Genomic DNA, 24,251 nt, shown 5'->3' with positions numbered 1-24,251 from the left:
CACTCTGCATCCTTACCTCGCTCCGTTTGCACATCATTCCCTCCATCTGGAGTAACTTCTTCCTCCTTCCTCTTCTTCCCTACTTAGTCTTTGCAAACGTTTGACTTTCCTTCAGAAACTTCAAGTCTCAGACCAAGAATTTTCTCCTTAATGAGGAGGGTTCTGGAAGTCTTCTGTGTAACCTTGAGGCCTGGGCTTGGTGGTGCCCTGCCACCAGGGTTAAAGCTGCTCTGTCCTGGTTACGTCTATATAAGAAAATTTGCAGGACCTTAGAAATATGATTATAAGAAAAATCTCACAGATTTATCAGGCATGATAAAAAATAAAAGAGGCAAATGAAATGAAATAGCCTGCTCAGTGCTGGGCACATGGTAGACAGTGATTATTAGCATGATTGTAATTGTGAATATTAGTGAGAAGAGTGGTACAAGTAGCAATAATATTTCAGGTACTCTCATATCTGAGATATTTCCTCCTACAAATCCTATATGGATCCACATATTCCTGTTATATGGATCTTCCTTGTTATGTATTAAATATGCCAAACCTCACCATTGAGAGAATGTGAAGTAGTTTTTTAAAAAAATATATAACAATGAAAAAAATACATGGTGTTAATATTACAACAAAAGGAAAATGAGAGCAGCAAAATAAAATTAGAGTAAATTAGTGGACAAGAATGTGTACCATACAGTATCTTGTAATTTTCAAAATAGGTTTTACCTTTGATAGGTTTGCCTTTGAGCCTCCTAGTGGCCATAGCAATGAGAGAAACAAGATATATATCATCTGCAAAGTAAGAGTCAACCAATTACTGAGGATAAGCATAACTTTTCCTGGAGTTGAGCCTTTTGGGAAATTTCCTTGATGCTTTCATCACAAAGTGAGCCTGTGGTACACTGTGAAAAAGTGCTACTCACATTGTGATTCTTGGACCATTATCACTTTGTAATTTGTTAGACTGAGGAATCTCAGACCCCACGCGAACCTATTAAAATCAGATATACATTTTAACAATCCCTAAATGATTTATGTCCATAATATTATTTGAGAAATGCTACTGTGGTCGACAGTGTTTTAAATTCCTTAAAATGAATTAGTGAATTTTGTATGCTGGTTTCTTTATATGTTTATGTTTTGAATTCCAAATTTTAAATATGTCAAAAAGTAATGTTTAAAATATAACTTGGTTCCTAGATTTGACTTATTTTATTGTCTTTCTAAATCTGTTTTGAGCCTCTTTTTTAAATAAAATATAAAATATTATAGGTACCGTTATATTTTCTTTCCCCTTCCCTTTCTCTGCCACACTCCCTGGAGTGACCTTTATTGTAAAACAGGAGAGCATCTTTCCAATGTAGATTATTTTCAGTTATAGACATGTGGAATCTCAGGTCCTAATACAAACTATTAAAGTCAAATTCACATTTTAACAATCTCCAAGTATATGCATAGGTATATATCCATAGAATCCCATATTTTATGTAACCTGTTCATGGGAAGATCTTTAGTCTTCAATGGAAACTTGGGACAGAGCATGAAAGTATAACTCAGATTTACTAACACAAACCCCAAATTCTGGGGGAAGAAAGTGCTCATATTTCAAATGGTCTGGCTTAATCCAAGGAAAGGATTTAGATATAAGAACTGTAAGAATGGGTGGAAAAGGAAAAACAAATGAATTGATGAGCAATGAGTTATTCTGGCAATACTCCAAGGTTGGAAAGGTACATGTGAGAATTTGATTTTCTACTTGGTTGCACTATTTGATCAAAATGATCGTACTAGTGTCAGTACCAAATTCCAGTACTTCTTCCCACCTTTCTTACTTAAAGAAGAGATATTTACCATCTTTTACTGGACTCTGTCATTAGAAGCTGATAAACCTGGAGAAAGAGGCGGTGCCAAATCTGTGGCCTTACCCAGGTGGGCAAAAGGTTCTGGTTGATATGTATTATGCGAGGTGAAAGTGGAAGGGCCTGTGAGAATGGAAAAAAGGGAGAACAAGAAGAAGGAGGAATGGCCCTCTGTCCTCTGGTCTCCTCCCCCAGTTTCCCCAACATTCTCCCATTCTCCTGAAGATCCGTCCTCCCTTCCTCCAATTTTGTGATTTTATCAGGATCCTTCTGGGAGTTCCAGTGCTGGGGAAAATGTGAATGAATCATAAACCTAGAAATCAAATTTACTGGTTAACCAAGAGAAGATCATTAATCATCTTTAAATCAAATTTACTAATAAACCCTGAACAATGCTTAAAATTCTTCCAGAGTAACTGCAGCTTTCTTCAACTTGAAGGAGCTTTTATTCCTGGGGTCTCTCTTAAGCATGTATCATTGTAGTTTGAGGCAGTTTTTAAATTACAAAAGTAACAGTTGCGAGCACACACACATCACATGCACACACACACAGAAGTCAGCATTTTGGCGTGTAAAAACAGAACACATTTCCAAGTCTTTAAAATGATGATGTATTTATTATGGCCTCTGGTGAGAACCTAGAGTGCAGACATTTGTAGCACACGCACAAGCAGAGTTGTTACTCTACTGGGTGTAATCATTATTTCAAAAAGCATTATGAGGAGGTTGGGGATATAGCTCAGTGGTAGAGCCCTTGCCTAGCAAGTGTGGGTTCCATCTCCAGCACAGGAAAAAAAAAAAAAAAAAAAAATCCAACAGAAAAAGCATCATGAAAATTGTGCATTTACTCATCATAAAACTTCAAGATAAAGAAAATGCAAACATTAAAAATCTGTCCCAGACAACTTACATTGTATCCTTAATGTTTTTTCTTTTGCTAATCTTTATGTACTATCTTTCATTATCTTTGGAATCAGTCTGTCTGGTCATGCAGGGCAATACAGGAATCTGACTGTCCTGTGATAGGCAGGGCACCATGGGGCATTTTAGGTAGGAAACATTTTTGACTCTAGGTTAGATGCTCACCTAGACTCGTGCTGCTCTTGAACCTTCTGCAATCCTTTGGGAAAGCTGCCCTGCCTCTCTTCTATGAATCCTCACCCACTTAAAGTGGTAGTGAGACGCTATCCAAACAACACCTGTGTCATGGTGGGAGATGAAGAGCATCAACTGTGAGGTTAAATATTATTGCTATTAATTATTATTTTGCTTTTCAGAATTTGTTATTTTGGCAGTCTTTACTTTAGGTCATTTACTTTTACCCAGGGGTGAAGTTTAGATATTTGGGAATTACACTATATTCCCTTTCCCTTGTTTTTTAACTCAGACTATTCCTGGAAAAGTGAAGCTAAATATAACGAAAGAACACAACACAGAAATTGTTTAGGATTTTTATGTTCGTAGAAATACTCATTTCCCCACATACAAAATATTTCTTAAAGAGAGAGTATTATTTCAATGCAGCACCAATGAGGGTCCCTTCCTGCCAGTTGGGGAGTGTGCCACCGTGCTTGATGTAACGCCTGTGTGATATCATAAAGTCACAACTTGTCTTAAGCTGCATTTAGGCTTTAAATCTCTCTTTTAAAGCTCTGTTTATTTTCATTAAGCCTCTTCTTTTTAACTCAGGTGATGTGTTTGTGTTTAGAAATGTATAACTTTGGCTTACTTGGCTATTTTCCCTCATGCAGATTTTATGCTGGTAAATGTGCACTAAAGGGCATTTGTATAATTACTTGTTTAATCTGGAAGCTCAGTGCACTTTGTATGCTGCACAACGCGGTTCCCAGCTCAGGTATTAATAGTGTTTTTTGATGAGTCGATGAGGTTGATGTTGATGGCAATGAAAAGAAGATGAGAAAAAAATGAGCATGGTGAAATTAGGGAACAGAGCAGAAGCATGTTTGCATCCTTATAGAGAGAGATTCGCAGGAAAAGATCAGTCTCATGCATCCACAGAATCTGCACATGTCTGTATTCACTGCTGTGAATATACTCACTGCTACTTGCCTGTTGACTTAAAGCAGGGGTTGACTTCATTCTGGAAGCTATTTTTTTTTTTTCCTAGCTATTTGCTCTTAAAAGATATGAGAAAAAGATTGTTCCTAACATTTGGTCATTTATGCATGAAATAATTATTTCTCATAATCTACAGTTTATAAGAGGTCACTAGAGATTATTCATTTCTGCTTTTAGATACCACCAGCCTTACACTATTTAGAACAGAAGAGAATATATTCTTCAAAATCTGCAATGAAATCTACACTTGCAGCCATTCTAACATATAAATAGTTCCAAACAAATTTCTTGACTGTACTATTTCAGGTATTAGTAAGAAATATTTGTGTAGCTCTTTGTCTCAGTGCATTTCTTAAAGTATAATAATACTACTGTTTTTCTGAAAAGTGTACAATAAGAACTTCTGTTATTGTTATTTTTTAACACTTACTATGCTTAAAGATTTTTTCCCTTTGTTTTAGATTCTTACAGCAACCTATGAAGTAGGTATTTTGCTTCTGTTCTATAGGTGAGGAAATCAAGCCACTGATAGCCTAAAAATCTTTCTCCAGATTAGTGGTTTTAAATGCTGGGAGACCAAAATAAATGCTTTTAATCATGACTCTGTCTTGGCAGAACATTAATTCACAACATTTTAGTAGGATTACTTGAAAAGAGAAACTTCTGCTTAAATAAGTGTTTGAAACAAAATTAAGCAAGCTTATTGATAAAGAGTTTGTGATATCAAAATATTTATAGGAGAACATGCAGGGACTGTAGTTGGCCAACAATTGCTAAATTAACTTTACTGTTCAAAGATGAATTCCTTAGCCCTTGGTTGATATAACCTCATTAATAAAGTTATTAATGGTGGTTACAGTTTTTCTTCTGTGTTGAGAATGATGCTAGGCATATTAACAACTTTATGAAATTTGGGCAATATTAGTTATAAACTCTCTGAAGGCAGATACCATATTATGTGCCTTTAATTAATAGTGGAGAAAATTATTACCATGTTTTAATAGATGGGAAAGCAGACAAGCCAGACAGTTTAAATAATTTACCTTTTGCTATGGACTAGTAAGGGGCAGAGTAGATATTTAATATCAAATTTATCAGATTTAAAATCACTAGTCCATACTGGATTCTAGATTCCTTAGGATACAGGAAGCCTTGAATGACCAGTGGCTGCTTCCCTAACCTTGCTCCTTCTTATGTGTCCATGACTTTATAAATACCGTGCCCTGTATCTGGAATGTTCTTATCATTATTTTTGCCTTTTGAATATTGCTTATATAATATCTTCTATGTAAATACTCTTCTAACTAGCATTCCTATCTCCACGTCCTACAGAATTAAATTCTTTCTTATGCTGTTCTGAATCACATATTTAATATTACATTGTAATTTTTATTCCTGTTATGATTTCCTAGAAGACAATGAGGTATCACAGGTCAAAGATCACACTTCATTTCTTTTGCTCTGCAAGGCCTAGGTGAAGTCTGGGTATTATGTTTATAAATTTAGAATGAGTGAATAAAAAGGTGTTAACTATTGTTTAAATATCCTGGATCTTGAGTGAGCCCTTGGCAAGTGATGGTTTGCAACCAATTCTTGGTGGAATTCTCTAGTGGACCTTAGAAGGGATTGTGATTCCACTCTGGTAGTTAAAGATGAATCTATGCAGTTTTGATTCCAAAAGGCAAAAATTAAATTACTTATAAACTTAGCTGCCATGAAATTTGGAGAGCCTGGCTTGAAGGCATTTCAGAGACCATTTCACAGGGGTGCTTCTTCCTCATACCATGGCAATTAGGTTTATAAGGAATATTCCAAGCAACAACAATAACAGCAATCACATCAAGCAGAATTTGAAGACCTCATAAGGTTGTGTCAGAAATTACTGTGTGACTTCTGCCACACTCTACTGATCAAAATGAGTCAGAGTCAGTCATATTGATTATGAATGAAGTTAACACAGGGTCCAGATACCAGGAGATGTGGTTTACTGAGCACTAGTTCTCACACTTTGGGAGAAAATCTAGCATTTAGGCACTAAGGATATTTTGTGTACACAAAATTAGCCAAGAGGTGTCTTCATGGGTGAGTTTAGTATAAGGACTACTATGGAAGACCACATCAAGTGCATGGTTCATTGTTAGGACAATGAGAGATCTGATTCCCTTAGGATTGAGGAGCAGGAAAAAGATACATGAACAACAAGATTTCATAGGGGTAGAGAATCAGACAGTTGCTAGAAGTCTAAATTTGAGAGAGGAGGACCTCGCCCAGGAGAAGTTTATAAAAGAAGACCCATGAGGTACTGAGGAAGAGAAGCCAGGAAAGGAGATGACAAGAGAATGGCCCAGAAGTTGAAAAAGAAAATATATCCCAGAAACTTGTTAATCATAGAAGCCCCAAAAATAGAGATTTGTCAGTCCACAGCATGAGTGAGGAACAGGAAGTCTGGCTGTTTTAAAGGCCATTCATGAACCTGGAGAAACAGTCTCTTTAGCATTATGGACAGTAGAATCTAGAGTATAATGCCAGTTGTTCTCAGCTTTAGTTTCTGCAGTTAACCTGGGAGTCTTGGCCAAACGACTCTCATTGGGGAGTTGTGGAGTGAGGCATAGGCATTTTCATGCTTAATAAGAGTCTCTGAAGAGTGTGAGGCAAACCACATTTTGAGAAATACTAGATGAGAGAGAAAATGAGAAGTGGAGAAACAAAGGCACCGTAACTGCATGTCATCCAATGGCTTCTGGCAAAAGATAGGATGAGAGTGCTGTGAGAATGGAGCTGAGAATTTTTTTTTTGGGGGGGCGGTCAGGGTGGATATATTTGAACACATTTGTAGACAAAGGGGAGGTGGATGTGGAAAAAATATAAATGAGACCATTGATGGTGCAAATTCCAGGGAGGATGGAAGAGAGGTCATTGGGTAGAGCATGAGGGCATCTGTCAGCCCTGCCGGTCCAGCTTCACACCAGGGTTGATCCCAATTATTATGCTCAGTTATTCCTAATCCTGGAACCAATGAGAGAGCAACTTGGTGAGTTATTATCGCCTCTTTTCTTGTGAACAAATGACATGTAAAGCTAGTTTGGCTGGCCTGGCTGCCAATGTCTGATGAAGGGAACAAACAACTATGTATTAAAAAGCAGCGTTATCTTGTAGATGGATTTCTACTTTTTCTTTAAATGTTGTGGTTACTAGTCTATTGGCTCTGATACTTAGTTCTGTGGCGCCTCTTCCCCCCCACCCCAACCTCTGTCTCTTTCTCTTTCTCTTTTCATTATCCCTCTCTGCTAGCTCTGTATTTTGTGAAGAATTAGAATCTTACCCAGAACCTAGAGAAGTAGGCTGAGTAGTGGACTGAGTTTATCTACCTTTCTGCCCACCTTTTTCTATTCCTTATAACTAGACTCTGTTCAAGAGCAAACCATCTGCATTTGAATTACTTGGGGTGGTGATATGAAGTGGAAATTCTTGGGCTCTGCCATGGATATGTTTGAATTAGGAAGACTGGGTGTGGGCTCAGGAACCAGGCTTTTAAACAAATTCCCCAGCTGACTCTTCTGCATGGTAAAGTGAAGAATTTCTGAGCTGCAATTCACAATATCTAAGCCATAGAATCAACCTAGGTGCCCTTCAACAGATAAGATTGGATAAAGAAAATGTGGTATATATACATAATGAATATTATTCAGCTATGAAAAAGAATAACTTCATGACTTTTATGGGTAAATGGCTGGATCTGAAGACTATCATGCTAAGGGTCTCACTAAGTTACTGAGGCTGGCCTCAAACTTGATCCTCCCATCTTAGCCTTCCAATTTGTGACAATTACAGGCATGTGCCACTGCGAAGTTGACCAAATTATGCTAGGTGCGTATATGAATAGCACAATGCATTCTAATTTTATGTATCTATAGTGCATCAATTTTAAAAAATAAATAGAAGGAAGACCAAAAAGAGTAGATTAAGGGATTCCTGGGGAGGGCGCAGTGGAAGGAACAGAATAGTTCTGGTAATTGAAATGGAGAAAACTCTGTTATATGGATTTATGAATATGTCAAAATGAATCCCACTATTATGTATAACTATAATGCACTAAATAATAAAAAAAAGGCTGGAAAGTTTAGCATGTGTGGAAGTTCACAAAAGGAAACAAGATAAAGAGTAATTGTTCTTCTTTAGTAAGTTGAAAACGACTAAAAGATTGACTTTCACATTTCCCCATATGCTGACATAAAGTATAAAATTATTAACCATATTTGCTTTTTCCTTAGAACATGCATTAATTAATGCAATAAGCTTCAGCCAGCATCTGAATACCACCTTTGACAGGGAGTGCACAACTCAGGGCTCTCTTGTGAGAGAGCTCCTGGTTATAAAATGATTGTCCTGGACAATTTATTCTGTCATATTAAAATTTCAATTAAAATTAAACATTAGAGTTTTTTAAAAACATTGCCATGATGACTAATCACTGTATTGCTGCAATAGTTCTTCTGTTTTCATTGAAAATTGTTTAGCAATATGAGAGAGTTGAATTACCCTGAAACACATCATTCCAGGTAATTACAGAATTACTGAATCAGATAAATCTAATTCCATTTCCTATAACTTTCCACATACAATCCCTTTTGTTACATTGTACCAAATTATTAAATTTTGATCATCCCTCCACAGGTTTCTAATACTTATCAAAGTCTATTTGAATTTACTTTGTGATATTACTTATGTGTTTTTTATTATTTACATGTAAGGGTTACATGTTAGTTGAGTAATTTATTACATTAAAATATACCATTAAACTGATTATATATTTTAATTATATAGTCTAAATATGATTTAAAAACACAAGTTTAGTTACTTCTCACATTTTTTACTGTACATTTTGGTGGTGTCAATATTTCTATTAATGAGGCATAGCTTCAAATGCAACTTGAGGACTTTTATTCCTTTTATATTCATCTGTGTTCTGTTTCCAAGAGTAGTAGATTTAAGCCATTTCTTTAGTCTTCAGGCTTTCAATCCCAAATCACTTCTCTGCACTAATAGGAAATGTACTTCTGAATTACATAGAAATTTAGTGCAAATGTTCTCACGGAAGCAGACAAATGTGCTTCTTGAAAGACCAGCTCTTGGATGCCTGCCATGGCAGTGCTGGCTAGTATTAGCAAAGAAACACCATAAACTACACTGGCTAAGTGAAAATGCATTTTCTCCACTTTCCTGAAAACCATCCCCCACCCAGCCCTGGAATATCCAGAAATGGGAAGGAGAGCAGACAAGGAAATGCAAAAGCGTAGCTGCCATCAATTTCCCAGAGCAGTGCACTGCTCACACCTGAGTTGGGAATGAAAGGTGGAAGGGAGGAGATATGGACTGAATGCTAATTTTTTTTTTCAATGTTTTTTTAGTTGTTGCTGGACCTTTATTTTTATTTATTTATATGTGGTTCTGAGAATCAAACCTACTACCTCACACATGCTAGGTAAGTGCTCTACCACTGAACTACAACCCCAGCCCCTGAATGTTAAACTTTTAAATTAAATTCACATAAAATTTGAAAACTCTGAAGTGAGTCTTCATTTCCAAAATGACTCTTGATTTAGGTTGAAATGTCTGCAAATCTCCTGGCATATACTGGAAATGTAGTCATGGTAAAAGAGTCAGGAGAGGAAACCTTGAGCCAGCGGTGGGAGACAAATAAATCATTTCCTGTGGGCACCCCATTCAGTCAGCCCTTTTATTTAATCTACAATGATATTTATGTTTGTTACATTAGATTTATTTTTAGAATTATACATAAAATCAGTCTCCAAATTAATTTATTTCTCCTTCCATTAGTTTCTTCATTTTCTCTCCCTCCTTCCCTCATTCTCTCCTTTCCTTCCTTCCTTGAACATTGAGACCAGACTCTGAGCTAGGCACCGTGCTAGATGATAGCAACATACCAGTGGAAAGGAGAAAAACTGTACCCTTGTGAAGTTTATATTTCTAGTGTTAGAAAATAAGCAGTTAATGACTTTGAACTGAGCCTCAATGAATAGAGGAGGATCCCATAGGAATACCTGGTAAAGAATGTTCCATGTAGAGGGGAGGATGAATGTGAAGACTTTGAAGGAAGAGTGTGATCAGCAGACTTGGGAAAGAGCAGATGACTGCGGAGATATGGGGAAAGTGCTAGTAGATAACTCCAGGAAAGTGGTGGGGCTGGGGGGGCAGGTGATGTAGAACTGTGGGCCTTTGAATTTTATTCTGTGTGATGGAAAGTCATTGGAAGGTTCTGATTAGTAAGGGACATAAGCTGAATTGGGTTCTAAATATGGATGAACCTTAGGAGACAAGAATGGGAACCAGAGGACAATTTATATTTGAAATATTTCAAGAAAGAGCTGATACATGCTTTTGCTAAAGAGACGGAGATGAATATGATGAGACATGATTGGATTCTGGTTATAATTTGAAGTTAAAGTTGAGAATTTGCTAATGCAACCTATGCACAAAAGAAAGGAATCAAGGATTATTCCTTGACTGATTTATTTGTTAGATGCAAACTACACACAAAAAAATGAGTCAAAGATTATTCCTTGACTGGTTTATTTATTTGTCTTTTAAGGTAATTGGGGGAACCTGGTGTCATTTACTGTGATTCGAAAGAGAATAGAAAGAGCAGATTTGGGTGGAGAAATCAAAAGGTCATCTTTTCCCATATTAGATTTTAGATTCCTTAGAGACATTCTACTTGAGGTATGAATTTAGATTTCAGAGAACAGGTAGAAAACAAGGAGTCAATTCAGAAGTTGTTAGTTTGTAGGTGGCATTTAAGTCAAGTGATTTCAGGTGACCTGCTAGGGAGTGGGGTTGATTAAAAACAAAAAGTCAAAGAACTGAGGTTGGCTTACTCCAGCAGCTAGAGAATGGGAAAGCAGTTGATGATCTACTTTCTCATCAATGGAGGCAGAGAAAGTATGTCCAGTGATGCATGGGGAAGCTTAAGGAGACCAAGAACTGTACACTATTGGATTTGGCAAAAGTGGGTATTATTGGTGACTTTCATGAAGAGGTTCCAGTGGAGTGGAAATGTTGAAAGCTTGATTGAAGTTGGTACAAAGGGGAATGGGAGGTGGGAAGTAGAGAGAGTGAGTAGATGTCCCTTTGCAGTTGGTTTGGAGTGGTAGTTGCAGCCCGTGATGGATCAAAAGAGGGTTTTTATTTTATCTCATCATTATCATACTTTTTTGTGTGTCACCAGGGGTTGAACCCAGAGCCTTGTACATACTAGACAAATGCTTAAGCACTGAGCTACACCCCTACCTGAGGGTTTTTATTATTTATTCTCATAGTACTGAGGATCAAACCCAGGAATGCTTTACCACAGAGCTACATTCCCAGCCCTGGTTATTTTTTTGTATTGAGACAGGGTCTTGCTAAATTGCTGAGGTTGGTCTTGAATTTGTGATCTTCCTGCCTCAGCCTCCTTTGTAGCTGGGATTACAGATGTGCACCATTGCACTGGGCTGGTCTGAGGGTTTTCAGGGTTTGGGTGTGGAAATGATATAATGGAGTGGAGAAAAATCATGATGGAAGAAAGTAAGGGACACTTGTAGGAACCAAGTATGTAACCTAGGTGAGAAAGAACTGAGAGACAATGAATAGTTTAATCTTGGGTTTGAAAAACAGTAATCATTTATGTAGTGCATAAATAAAAAAAAATAATAATAACCCTATATATCTGCTATTGAATGATTAGTTCAAGTAGGCTCTTTGAAAATGGGAGCTGCTTTTGAACATAGAGGCTTACATTGAGTTGAGTCGTATTTACTGAATGAGATAGGTTACGCAGGAGTGACAGATTGATTGGTGTGTGGAACTCACACACTGCTAGGGCATGGCAGCAGGGAGTTTGTATTCCTACATATTTATTGGAACATAGTTTTTGTACAATTAGATCAGAAACAAATACTGAGCCATCTTTTATGTACCAAGCCCTGAATTGGACACTATGAATATAGTGCAGAAAAAGATGATGTTGCTGCCCAGGAGGATCTTACATTGTCGTAAAGGGGGATAGCAGGTAGAGAGGTGAATTAACAAATCAGACATTTTCTGGAGACACTCGTCACAAGAAGAAAACACCTAAGGAGATGTGATGGAGATACTCTCCCCATTCTTTGAGATTGAAATTTGTTATATATGGGGCCTGTGTGACCCAGAAACATGAGATGTGACTGTCACTTTCTCACTCTCACCCAGGTGTGAGATGGGTGGAGGAAGACAGCAGATTTCCATTTTTCAGAAGAGGAAATGAAGATTCAGTGATTTGAAGCACTAAGTTGTAAGAGGAATATTTAAATACAGATTTTTTTTTTTTTACTCTAAGTGTATTGTTGTTTTTATAATACAAAGAAACTTGGAAACTTTTGTGTATAACAAATCGAATATGCTTATTATTTATTTAAAAAATCATTCTATATATTAAAAAACAAGCACAATCATAAACATACAGTTGATCCTCACTACCATGCAGAAACAAACATAATATAAACATATAGCAGTTAACATCTCTTCAATTTCAACAGAATCCAAGATTAGGCTTGCATTTTTTAATATAAACAGTGAAATCATAATTTATGTTGATATAAACTGTATTTTTGAGAAAAGTAAAACTTTGTGTTGTTGATCAATTTCTGTAATGACATCCATTTAGATAGTGAGAAATTAGGTTTTTTAAGGTAATGTTTTAAATGATTTTATTTTACTACTAGTATTCTATACTTGTATATTAAATGTTAATATTTGCTGAGGGAAAGTCACTTATAGAATGAGTTTTTTAGAGACTACACAGAGAAATTTTCCTAAACAGAGATAAATATTTTAAACTAATACCCTCTAAAACTTCACTTTGGAAACATGAGACCATTTGGGGACTATAAATGTGCTGTTCAAGACTGTTGGCTAAGCAGCTCTAAACCCAAGGATTCCTTGTTAACTAAATGCTAAAGCAATGGATAAAAAGAGTATGATTGCATTAATACCCTCTTTTTCCATGTACTTCACTAGACAATGGTGTGGATCTGAACGACAATTTTATCTTTTAAGCTCTTGCAAATTTTGAGTCATTGGTATTTGTGCTCTAATTAGATGCAATGGAATTTTGAAATTTATTTTCAAAAACCTTCTCTTAGTGGTAAAGTGAAAGGAAATGGTAACATGAAAACTATAATATTTCTAGAAAAGACACAGTACAATATTCTATACCTCTCTTTATCCCAGCTTTGCAGACAAAAGTCTCGGCTTTTTAAATGCCTCGACAGATGTTAACATGTATACTGTTTATGATGATGATGGTACATATAGTAATGTAAGGAACACGAAGCAACTGAGTATCCAGAATCAAGTGCCTTAGTGTTGACTTTATTTTGGTGTCCCAGACTTTGTAATCTTATGTATAAACTTTGGGGAACTTCAAAATCACAGGGAATGTCTAAAATCTTTGTCTGAAAGTCTTTTTGTTCTTAACTGTCAGAGAATATAAAAAATCAGCTGTGGTATTTTCAGAACTATCCAATTTCAAATGCCCTTTTATTCAGTGCTTTTATGACCAGTTGCTTGACAACATATAGATATAGTTACTTCATGTAAATCTGCTATTAGTGTTGGGATATTTTTCTGGACATCTGCTATTATATGGTAGTTCCCAAACTGGGGATACTAAACTGGCTTTACTCTTTTTCCTTTTCACTAATTTTAAAGATTTTTATAACAGAAAATTCTTCCTCCACATACTATTTTTGAAGTCTGTTTTGAGACAAGTTTTAATTGCTAGATGTATAATGTACATTGGATTGCTTTAATAGAGATTTAGCATTCATTAGACATTAAACATGTATGCAGACTTGAGATTTTAAAAATCTGTTTTTGTATTAATTTGAATATCTGAAACTGATGTTTTGTTGTTATGCGTAAGCTAAAACTTTTAAAATATAGTCACTCTAAAACAGATTTTTCATGAAAAATTTCCAAATATACATATCTTCTAGAAGTAATTGCTACTAATCTTAATTTTAGTAATGTTTAATGACTAATACTAATCATTAATCTTCTCTGTTGGCTCACATAAGCATTTTGTTAATTTAAGTCGTGTTGGGGTTATATACATATACATACATTTGAGTTGCTCCTCCACGTTTGTGAATGTCTATAGGGTACTTTAAACTTATAGGTAAGAACATACTTTATAGTAATTCCATATTATATATCCAATATTTAGAGTACACTTAGGAAAAATATCCTTATAAACATTTTTCACTTTTTTTTTGTTCTTAATAATTATTATAGGAGAGAATAGATTAACAATACAATAGGTCAAGAATAGAAGAAAAATGTAGGATTAACTCAACACAAAAATTTATGTAAATGACTGAATTTAAAATAACCGCTTACTAGATCTTCTAAGTTTAGCAAATACCTTAAAGCCAAACGTTTAGACTGTTATCTTGGCGGAGAGAGTGACTTTGAAGATGGTCCAGGTTAAAGCAGTTGTATGTTTGAAAACAATGGGCATGGGGGTCCTACACAATTCTAAAGTTTTTTTTTTTTTCCTTCTAAGAAAAACACAGTCCTGTGGATCACCAAGTCCAGATTTGTACAAAGAAAAACTAGTTCAGGGCTGAGACCGAGAGCTGATACATTTCAAGGAGGACCGGCCGGCTGCACTTGTGAGCGGTGACAGATCTCTGTGAAATATAATCCTGATTAAAAATGCATGTGTGAAACCTCTTCGAATAAAGCGCTGTGTCCAACAGCATTTTTGAGCTCCTGCATGTGAGAAGGGAAGACTAATGTAACCACTCTGGTACTGTTCAATCCGTCATTTGCTGGCTGTTTCACATTTCTGAAATGATATCTTTTCTATAACCTGGGATTAGGTAGAATTGTATTTTTTTTTAATTAAAAAAGATTGTTGATAAAAGTGAATTTTAAAAATTCAGAAATTCATTGCCTACACGCAGGGAGTCTTTTTATATATGTCTAAATCAAGCACATGTGCTAAATGATAGTCATGATTTAGATGAACATCAAGCCTATGATGTTTAGGCCTCGACTGCTGCTAAGTCATGTAAAATACAAAAGAGGTATGTGCACAATTACTTCACATAGATTAACAACACTATTGTCGTAAGTTTATTTCAGTCCCAAAGCTGAAATCAACTATTGAAAAATTTAAGAGACTACTTATAAACCCGTTTTGTTCACTTGAGGTCCAGACTTAAAGGAAGTCAGGTATAAAACCTGAGAAGCTTCCAAATAGAGATGAAAAATCTCTCCAGGTTAAAATAAAAACAAGTAATTCAACTATGGTGAAATCTGAGCAAGTCAAGTTGCCTTGTGTTCCAGTTATTACAATTGTGTGGTTGTGATCTTAAGATCATGGCCTGGAATGCCTAATTATGTCTGTGTCCTTTGTTAGGATCGACAAGATGGTCATAGACCATGCAAATAGTCATTCTTTAAAACCTTAGGGAAATAAATAATTGGGAAAGAAATTAAGAAGTGACTCAGTGGAGTAACAGAGCATAAGTTTTGACTGTGATTACACATGTCTCTTTAGCTAGTTGTATAATGGGGACCCACACACATGTACACAAATGCACTCAGATTTATAAGAAAAAAATATATCAGAAAAATATTTATTGAGCTCCTTCTATGGACTTCACAGCTTTATGATAAGTTCAGTTTGTTAGATGTTCTTAAATATTCATTTTCAGTGGTTATTTTAAAATAATTTATTAACATCTCCTGACCAACATCCCTCAGGATGAGGGATGGGGGAAACATTCAATAGTCAATGGATATTTTTAAAGATGGAGTGCTTTGTTCGATATCATTTAGAAAAAATGCTCTGAAGTTTTTCTAAATAACAGCTCCCACTGAGAACATTTTTAATGTCATTTTTCCAAATAAAATGTAATTTTTTGGATTTGCACTTTGTAGAATGTGTGTAGACATGGTGGCTCTTTGTCTGGTCTCTCCTTTCATGTCTCAGTCTAGCTCTTCATATCTGGTTGTCTGCAGATCTTCCCAGGAAGATATGAAAATTAACTCACAAGTGCAATGCATTTAGCATATTATAACTGAAGAGTCTTTTTCCTTAATTGTGTAATCAGGAAAGCATTCAAGATTATAAGGGTTCTGAATTTATACCACCACAGTGAGCAGGAGAGAGGGATATATTTGACATTTTTAGGTCTCAAAGCTGAATATATGTTTCTGAAGTGTAAGTTGGTTTCTGTTTTTTTACTCACTCAAGGAACAGGTATTGGATATTGTTGGTGACACAAGCACAATTTTAATTGGAATATTAAAATGAGTATAGTTTGAGGAACACTATTTACTTGATAAATTTGAGATTTAAACTTATTTTGCCTTAGATTTTATGTTCCCTAATACACATCTATATTTTAATAATACCTATTCTTTCTTGTAGCAGGATTAATCCTATAAAATGACTTCCTTAAATGTGTGTGGTGATTTTCCTTAAATAAATTCCATTTTTTTTTGAGGAACATAGCATATGTAGTTTTATAGCAATATATAGAACATGAAAGAAGGGACGGAAGTGTACAACAAAATATGCTGCAGGTAGAAACCAATGAATAAAAATGACTATCAGTGAGATCAACAGCAACAACAAAAAGCTTTCTAAAACCTTTAAGACCTTGAATATTTTTTTCTAATCCCCTGGTGCCTTTTAACAAGTGGAACTATTTTTTTTTTTTTTTATAAAATTGTCAATGGCCTTTCTTTAGATTTATTGGGAGTATTTGTCTTTTGTGTTTTAACAGTATACAAAGCTTTCTCGTGTGTTATTTTTCCTGGCGCACATGCACACACACGAAATGCACACAGATAAGTTTGCCAAAGAGTGGCTGTTGATCACCTTCATGTGAAACATGATTCTCTATGTCTGGTGCAAAAACCACACAAGTAACACATACGTGCTTTGCTGATATCTTCATATTAACCAGTGCTTGGATATTCATAGGACTAAAATGTAATTTATCCTCATCATTCTGTATATTTTACTTTATTTGCAATTAATTCTCTTGCTATATTACATCTATGTTAATATATGTTTTCATACAAATTCTAAGGAGAGTACTGCCTCTAATTTATTTCCCATCTTGCAGTTAATTTAAGCAGGGGTTTAATACCAGTGATCTCCTTTCTTAGTAACAAATATACACAGTGAGTGTTCTGAGATTTATGTGTGAATCTAGAATTCAGAAATGGGTTTTCTTATTACTACTTTTGATTTAAAATTAATTACCAATTATTAACTTAAAAATTCACAATGAGAATTAGTAGTCTCAGATTGCTACTTAGTTCATTCTTATTATTTTTTAAACTTTAAGTTATTGATATTAATACCAATGTTTTTGAACAGCCTTTCTTTTATTAAAAGGTCCTCTAATATTCTTAGTCTGAATCAGTATGCATGTGAACACTCTATATGCAGGTATGAAATTTTAAAATTTCTGATGCAAGGAAATTTAAAAAAAAATTAGACCAAATGTTGATAAAAACATTTTTATGATCAGTTCTAAGAACTATAATATTTTTTATGTATATTAAAATATTGTAATTTTTAGTTCTGGTTTCAAAAATAAAAGTAAGAGAAACAAAACTGGATGGGAACATTCAAGAACTGTCATTGAATGTTATTTATCATCTGATATTTGAGATGATCATTTTCTTTCCTTTGAAAAAGACAATCTGCAAAATAAGTGTGTTTAGGAAATAAGAAACTGTAACATTTAAACCAATTCTAGCTCAATAGAAATAAAAATCTATCTGCTTAAGAAACAGTTACAGAAATAATGTGGCAATAGATGTTGCAAACATTGGATATGGTTTTATTTTAATGCTTATAAGCATACTTATATGCTTGAGTGCTGCATTTTGAAATGCAATCTAAAATAACGCCTGTCATGATAATTTGGGGTGAAGGGTCCTCCTATATTGTATACCTGGGCAGAGAACATGTGGCCTTTCCTAAATGCAGTTTTCATATAATCAGTGAAACTATGGACCTTTCCAAGAAAGAGTTGGAAGGGTTCCTTTTCAAATTCTTACCCAGTGAGTTTTACCATAATAAAACCATAAGGTGCCTCCAACAAATGGAATGTAAAAGATTCAAGAAACCCTCTCTATGAGCATATAAATATTGACCTTTGTTTGTGATTGACCTTGTTGATGTACCTTTCATATGAAGCAGCCATGGGTCTTGAATGGCTTTTCGTGGCTGTTATTTGAATAACAAATTTAGAATCCTGAGAAAAATGTTTTTTTCTTAGCATTAACACACAGGTACAGCACATGGTAACACCCCTGCTGGCCCAGCGCCCTTAGTTAAATCATCAGTTTGTTAACTGCTGTTTGCAAGGTAAACCCTCCCTCTGGAATGAACTTCTTTAAAGCAAAATGAAATAAAATAAAGGTAAGTAAAAGTAAATAGATTTTCCTATTGAAAGTTATTACTTCAGGAATGAAGAAGATGGATATTGATCGGCACCCTCCTTTGCCATTACTGTCGGGTCCACGTAGATAGCTAAGACACTTTATTCTAAGCAAACAGCCATTTTCTCTTCTGACATGGGATTCCAGTGAGAATTGAAAAAAGTAAAAGGTTTGTAAAAACATTTTTCTGTCCTTCTTACAGGGACAATTTGTGTTGAAGTAACAGTTTCTGAGATACTCACACCTGTTATTGATTTATTTCTTCTTTGTCATGAACAATCTCCTGTTTTATAATACAGTTACCCTTGTATTTTGCTCCAAGGCAGTAATATAGAAATAATTTTTGTTGCAACAATGTCCTGAGGGACTCAAAATATTGGAAGCATACGAATAAAACAGTAAACATGTGTATACCTTTTTCTAGTTCTCCCTCGTGCATAGTAATAGTTGTGATATTTGCTTTTAGCACTAATAAAAGCACAATATAATGATACACTATTGACATTACATTGAGAATACAATTCTAAACTCATGAACTCCCCATGGTTTCTGGTCAAATGACCCTCTACTATGACCTTGGGAACCCATGAACTGGAAAACAGAAAAGAGTGTGAATAATGCAAACTTCACATAGTCAGGTTATAATTCATAATTGTCAATGACGGACTATCTCTGTTGATAAGAAATCAAATTTGAGTCAAAAATCAGTGAATCTGAAGAGAAACTTTTGTTTAAATCTGCGAAATATGAAGCTGTATATTTGCACACCGGTACATGTGTAAGAGTCCACTTTACCGTGTGTCTACCTACACAGTACACAATTGTTTCCTCTTAAAAAATCAATATGGCTGTGATTTCGCTATAGTTCATTCACTGTTTATGGATAGGGATTAATGGTTGACCTTCCCTTGCCTTCTTGACTTGAACCAATTACTTTAGAATAATTTTTCAGATTTAACTTTTTATCACATTTTCTGACATTTTGGTGAATAATATTTGACAGCTAGGAACATCTGCAAAAGTTATGGTTATCATAATTTGAGCTCAATGGAACTACTGTCACTGATGCTCTCAAGATCATATGGCACTACAGAGTAGGGACACAGTTATTAAAAAAATGTTTGATTTTTCATTAGAAATCTTTGTTTAGTTTGCTTTAACAAAGGCAGACTGTTTTGGAAGAAAAAGAAAAAAAAAAAACAAAACCAGGAGGTAAAAAGCATATTTGCATTCTGTGGAGGGGAAGCCTCAAAGTATTTATTTTTCATTTTGAAATTTTATATATTATTGTTATGCATGAGATAGCTTTTAATTTTCTCTCTTTTCATATATTTTTCTTAAATGAATAAAACAAAAATCTTTGGGAGCATTAACATTGCAAACCAGGTTTATGCATCATAGGTTTGTAAGTAATTTTCGATAAAAGTATTTCATTTTAGTGTCCTGATTTCTTATTCAGTATGCACCCAGGGAAACTGGTGTATTGCATTCTCCTTGAAGAAAGCAATAAAGAGAGAAAATGCAGTTAGTCATTTATGTGCATATAACAATATAAATCGCAAAGATTAAGGGGAATCATTTTGGGGAGCACCACAATTTTGCAACCAAAGGCACTTAAATAATTACCTTTTTAAGCAACTTTTATTGACTATGCAGAAGGATAAAAAGTAATCTTACTTGTTTTAAATGGCATAAAGCAACCAAATGCCATTAACTGAGTGTTACATTTCTTATTTCACTAAGATTGTTGAAGCTTACCAGAAAGAGATAAAAAATGTATAAATTCAGGAACACTGGCTAGTAATATCCCAAACCATTGTCAGTGGACTCCTACTTTCTCCTGCCAAAATATGTGGAAGCATGCATGGATTGTACTAGATTAGTAAGAGGGGCTCGTTTCCGTGGCATTAGCCAGGTATCTTAGCAACAAGACCATACCAGATTCTAGCAGTGCTCTGTGGTGGTGCATGTAATATCCTGGACATAATCTGTCTTTTAATTTTCTCTGGATTGTAGTGATATTACAGATACATGTGTTCAGTTATAGATCTTTATTTAATAAGAAGAATGCCTTAGCTGAAGATTTGTACTATGCCAGGAGTGGGCAACTCACAATAATGTTGCCGGCGTTTTAGCCCAGGTACTGCCTTGTCTCGTATTTCAGATTGACAGGAAAACTTACTCCCTTCATTAAGATGTGCCTCATAGTTCATATCTTTATGCTGTGGAGATGAGGATGCTGCTGGAATTCATAATACTAAGAACGTTATTTAATGTCAGATAGAATGCAAATTGCTCGTACAATTGAAATGTCATCTAAAACATGCCACCGTATGCAACACCACTTTATTATAAGTCACTGAGAGCAATATCTTAAATTTGGAATTGCACTAATCCTTCATCTGCTTTGTTTACCTTTCATCTATAATAGAGATGTCGAATTTCCTCCAAACTGGATTTGCATGTTTTAACTGCTTGCTCACACAGCTCAAGATGTGTGGGAGGACCATATAGGGGTACTTCCTTTGATTTTCTTGTCTTTTTGTTGTTTGTTTAATGCAAATTAACAGCAAAAGATAGCTTTCAAATACAAGACAAAATGCCATGTCAACCCTTTTGGGGAAATAAGCTAAAGCTTATGGAAGAACATTTGATTATTTAAAGGACGAATTATAATACAAATATGCTGTCAGTTTATTGGTAATTGATTTTCCTGGTAATTTAGTTTCATGTGGTATTTTATTTGAAATTTAATTGAAACTATAATAATTGAAACTATAATAATTCTATAAGAATTATTTCTTCATTTAATTGAAACTATAATAATTCTATAAGATTCATTTTGTTCACAGTGAAATTACATATAAGCTACTCAACACTTTTGTCATGTTTGCTTGGCAAAACTGTCCAGAACAATTCCCTTCCAAAATAAAGCTATCCTGACATAAAGAATTGTGTTTGTACACAAGGGTTCTTAAAACTTGTATTCTAAATATTCTTCCAAGATGATGGCTTATCTTTTATAGATCAGTTTTCATACCAAAGAAGGCCCAGGACACCTCTTTATTCAGTTGCAGGGTTTTCCATGAAAAATAGCATTTTACACAGAGGAGAATGGCATGAAGGAAAACAGGAAGATGAGAGTCCTTAAGACCTGACTCCTTATTCTGTCCCCTTCTCTCCTTATCCCCTCTCCTCTAAATACAGCCTTTCCAAAGAATTTCAGCTCTTCAGTAGTGCTTAGCATCTTTTGATGGGCTGCAGTAGAAATTCTGTTTTGTATTTTCAATATTACATAGTATTTGCATTGTTTACAACAGAGTACTCTATAACCCAACATACACTGGTAGAGTGAAGAACTCTACCATGAAAGATTATTTATTAGTGAAGAAGTTAACATAAAACTTAAACAAGAGTATTAAGACTCCCAAAGTTAAACTCTTTGAGTTGATTATATGTTTACATGTCATTTGGTATAAGAATCTGTATACGACAATAAAATATTTATTTATATATTTATGAAGACAAGTCTTTGCTTCTAAAGATGATGACCTAAAGTAGCCAGTTTAATGGTATCATTGCTGTGATGCTATACCATTCACTGTGGGTTAAATGTGTCTAGAACTGCTAAGAATAGTTTCTGAAAGGGGTGTCTTAGAATTATTTGGTATATTTGTGAAAAATTTGGATTCCTATATTTTTTCTCAGATTCATTATATAAGACTGTCTAAGGATTTTGAAGTTTCTCCAGATTTTTTCCTCTTGCTCATTAGAATTTGAAAACTAATTTTTTTAAAAAGCAAGTCAAATGATGCAGTTTGTTATAGTCCATCATAAAACAATCATTTAAAAATTAAAGGATTACCATTCAAGGACTCTGAAATGTTCATTTTCAACCTTAACCGTTTTTATATAATAGTTGCACCTCTAACTTCTTATTTTTGTACTCTGCCATCATTTGAAATTTAGTCTTTCTAAAATCAAAACACAAGATCATATTGCTGATTTGTGAATTTCGCTTGTTGATACTATCATTTCCCTTGTTATTTGTGTTCAAAACCTCTCAGTAATCTGCACTGGGTGAAGGACAGATGTTAAGATTTCTAGTCAATTTTGCACATGGCTTCACCATGAAGTAGGTTTATTTTGAAAATAGGCCTTGAATGCATTGAAAAAACACCTTTAGTTCAAGATACCAAGTCAGATTAAACAACACCCAATAAAGTGACATATCCCACTTTTAATCAAGTAAAAGAAGAGAATGTGAAACTTTAGGAAAGATGTTTGGGTCATATTAATAAAATTGGCAGAAGGGTTAGGATGGTATTTCAGTGATACAGCTCTTGCCTAGTGTGTGCAAGGCCCTGGGTTCAATCCCCAGCAAAACAAGAAAAATTACAGCAGAAAGAACAAGAATAAATGGCATATTTTTAGCTGATAAAAATCAAGAGCCCCATGTTCCTCTGTATGAGGAAAGAGTTGCTGATTTCATCTAAATCATGGGTTCACATAGCAGGCTACTTCATCTTTTAAGCCTTTATGCAAAAAAATGCATTGAGTTTATCTTTTAAAAATGTGGCAGGGTGATGCTTTTGTGTTTCCTTCTCCCTGATACTTCTTCTAAGCTAGCTTACCCCTGGAGATGGGGTAGCAAGAGCAGCTGTTGACAATAAGACCCTAAGATGGAGACTCTTGGCATCGTGGGGTGGAGATCCAGGGAATGAGATAACAACTTCCTAATTTTAAGGACCTTTGTTAGCTGGGCTGGGAAGGAGGGCTGGAGAATGTAAAAAGTGAAAAGCAAACCTGATATCCTACTCCATCTTAACTCTGTCTTCATTAAAATTAAAAAACAAACAGTAGAGACTGTGTAATATATGGCCTGTGTCCCAGCTAACAGTAGTTTGGCAGAAACATGGACTATACTACAGTTCTAATAAGAAAGCATTGGTCCTGGAGATAGAATTCGCTTCTGGATGGACTCTTAGAGAGGGGCTGTTCCTCTATGACAGTGTCACATTTTAAGTCATGTCCTACTGTGGGAATGTTGACAAGAAAGCTCATGAAAGGTACGGAATCAGTAAGGAAGCACCACCTCTTACAGAACGAATGTTTATCAAGTGTCATACTAAATTTACTATTACTACTTTATGGGGCTGAGGAGATAGCTCAGTCGGTAGAGTGCTTACCTTGCAGGCACAAGGCCCTGGGTTTGATCCCCAGCACCCAAAAAAAAAAAAAAATTTTTTTTTTTAGTATTACTACTTTAATTTTTCCAAGCATAATTGTGAACACTGTGTTCACAAGGTAGTTGGTCAGAGTATTGGGAATCCGTGACTTGGGATGACAGTAGGCATAGCCATCTTTTCAGAGGCTGATGCAATTGAAGCACATTTCATATTTTATGCACATTTCATATTCGGCAGAGTAGTTTGGTTATTTCTATCATCCTCCTCAAGTGGTATAGGAGAGGGAGAGTTAGAGATAATCAGAAAATTAATGAGAATCCTAAAACTAGCAAATTCATTGTAGCCCTACTACTAGACAACTGAGAAACCTCAAAAATCAGCTGCTAAAAATTACCATTGAATCCTGAGCACTTCCTGTGTACCAGGGACTTTGCCAAGTATTTGACCTGACATACGTTGTTCAATCTTTATCACAACCCTGTAAGATGAAGTCTGTTATTATCCCATTTTAAGGATGAAGAAGAAGGTTTATGAGTTTAAATAACTTGGATAAAATAGTGAGTCAATAATAATGGTAATGATAATAATACAACTGTCTCTTGGTATGTGAAAG

At 35.1% G+C, this 24,251-nt stretch overlaps 1 long non-coding RNA gene across 1 annotated transcript in view; it reads right to left on the bottom strand.

The window, feature by feature from the left end:
- Positions 1–721: 721 nt before the first annotated feature.
- LOC306669460 overlaps positions 722–24,251 on the bottom strand; it is an 83,424-nt gene continuing 59,894 nt past the window's right edge. Inside the window, exon 3 of the long non-coding RNA XR_013766123.1 lies at positions 722–789. This is a non-coding gene — a long non-coding RNA (uncharacterized lncRNA). The remainder of the gene's footprint in view (positions 790–24,251) is intronic.

This window comes from Sciurus vulgaris, assembly GCF_902686455.1.
Source record: "Sciurus vulgaris genome assembly, chromosome: 9".
NCBI classification, from domain to species: domain Eukaryota; kingdom Metazoa; phylum Chordata; class Mammalia; order Rodentia; family Sciuridae; genus Sciurus; species Sciurus vulgaris.
Note: the sequence above shows the minus strand (reverse complement) of the source record. Positions and strands in the feature narration are given on the sequence as shown.